This window comes from Arachis ipaensis, chromosome B2 (assembly GCF_059453495.1).
Source record: "Arachis ipaensis isolate K30076 ecotype BB chromosome B2, ASM5945349v1, whole genome shotgun sequence".
NCBI classification, from domain to species: Eukaryota; Viridiplantae; Streptophyta; class Magnoliopsida; order Fabales; family Fabaceae; genus Arachis; species Arachis ipaensis.
Genome location: NC_142437.1, coordinates 84,753,778 through 84,756,115, shown reverse-complemented (window position 1 = coordinate 84,756,115; position 2,338 = coordinate 84,753,778). Strand labels below are relative to the sequence as shown.

Here is a 2,338-nt window from a genome sequence, read left to right as displayed (position 1 = left end):
TTGACGGTGAGCTCTCATGGAGCCTCACAGATAATCAGAGCAAGGTTGGAACCTCCCAACACCAAACTTAGAGTTTGACTGTGGGGGCTTTGATTGACTCTGTAGTGAGAGAAGCTTTTCATGCTTCCTCTCCATGGTTACAGAAGGAGATCCTTGAGTTTTAAACACAAGGTTGTCCTCATTCAGTTGAAGGATCAATTTTCCTCTGTCCACATCAATCACAGCTCTTGCTGTGGCTAGGAAGGGTCTTCCGAGGATAATGGATTCATCCTTATCCTTCCCAGTGTCTAGGATTATGAAATCAGCAGGGATGTAAAGGCCTTCAACCTTTACTAACACGTCCTCCACTTGTCCATAAGCCATTTTTATGGATTTGTCTGCCATCTCTAATGAGAAATTGGCAGCCTGTACCTCAAGGATTCCCAGTTTCTCCATTACAGAGAGTGACATGAGGTTTATCCCTGACCCAAGGTCACATAGAGCCTTCTCAAAGGTCATGGTGCCTATGGTACAAGGTATTAAGAACTTTCCAGGATCCTGTTTCTTCTGAGGCAATGTCAGTTGATCCAGACACTCAGTTCATTGATGAGCAAGGGAGGTTCATCTTCCCAAGTCTCATTACCAAATAAGTTGGCATTCAGCTTCATGATTGCACCAAGGTACTTAGCAACTTGCTCTTCAGTAACATCTTCATTCTCTTCAGAAGAAGAATACTCATCAGAGCTCATGAAGGGCATAAGGAGGTTCAATGGAATCTCTATGGTCTCTAGATGAGCCTCAGATTCTTTTGGTTCCTCAAAAGGAAACTCCTTGTTGATCACTGGACGTCCCAGGAGGTCTTCCTCACTGGGATTCACGTCCTCTCCCTCCCTTATAGGTTCGGCCATGATGGTTAAATCAATGGCCTTGCACTCTCTTTTTGGATTCTCTTCTGTATTGCTTGGGAGAGTACTAGGAGGAGTTTCAGTGACTCTTTTACTCAGATGCCCACTTGTGCCTCCAAATTTCTAATGGAGGACCTTGTTTCATTCATGAAACTTAAAGTGGCCTTAGATAGATCAGAGACTATATTTGCCAAGCTAGATGGATTCTGCTCAGAATTCTCTGTCTGTTGCTGAGTGGATGATGGAAAAGGTTTGCTATTGCTAAACCTATTTCTTCCACCATTATTAAAGCCTTGTTGAGGCTTTTGTTGATCCTTCCATGAGAAATTTGGATGATTTCTCCATGAGGGATTATAGGTGTTTCTATAGGGTTCACTCATGTAATTCACTTCTGCTATTGCAGGGTTCTCAGGATCATAAGCTTCTTCTTCAGAAGATGCCTCTTTAGTACTGTTGGATGATTCCTTCAATCCATTCAGACTCTGAGAGATCATATTGACTTGCTGAGTCAATATTTTATTCTGAGCCAATATGGCATTCAGAGTATCAATTTCAAGAACTCCCTTCCTCATAGGCGTCCCATTATTCACAGGATTCCTTTCAGAAGTATACATGAACTGGTTATTTGCAACCATGTCAATGAGTTCTTGAGCTTCTGTAGGTGTTTTCTTTAGGTGAATGGATCCACCTGCAGAATGGTCCAATGACATCTTTGATAACTCAGACAGACCATCATAGAATATATCCAGGATGGTCCATTCTGAAAGCATGTCAGACGGACACCTTTTAGTCAGTTCCTTGTATCTCTCCCAAGCTTCATAGAGGGATTCACCTTCCTTTTATTTGAAGGTTTGAACATCCACTCTAAGCTTGCTAAGCTTTTGAGGAGGAAAGAACTTGGCTAAGAAAGCCGTGACCAGCTTATCCCAAGAGTTCAGGCTGTCCTTAGGTTGAGAGTCCAACCATACTCTAGCTCTGTCTCTTACAGCAAACGGGAAAAGCATAAGCCTGTAGACCTCAGGATCAACCCCATTGGTCTTAACAGTATCACAGATTTGCAAGAATTCAGTTAAGAACTGAAAATGATCTTCTGATGGAAGTCCATGAAACTTGCAGTTCTGTCGCATCAGAGAAACTAATTGAGGTTTCAGCTCAAAATTGTTTGCTCCAATGGCAGGGATTGAGATGCTTCTTCCATGTAAATTGGAATTTGGTGCAGTAAAGTCACCAAGCATCTTCCTTGCATTGTTATTATTTTCGGCCATGTTCTCTTCTTTTTCGAAAATTTCTGTCAGATTTTCTCCAGAGAGTTGTGCTTTGGCTTCCCTTAGCTTCCTCTTCAGAGTCCTTTCAGGTTCAGGATCAGCTTCAACTTCCTGCTCATATGAAAAAGAAGAAAACAGAAAAGAAAATATGGAATCCTCTATGTCATAGTATAGAGATTCCTTTATGTG

At 42.0% G+C, this 2,338-nt stretch overlaps 1 non-coding gene across 1 annotated transcript; it reads left to right on the top strand.

Moving 5' to 3' along the window:
* Positions 1-1,648: 1,648 nt before the first annotated feature.
* LOC148574663 (small nucleolar RNA R71) lies at positions 1,649-1,756 on the top strand. The gene has a single exon (XR_015906202.1). It is a non-coding gene; the product is annotated as a small nucleolar RNA R71 (small nucleolar RNA).
* The last annotated feature ends 582 nt before the right edge of the window (positions 1,757-2,338 follow it).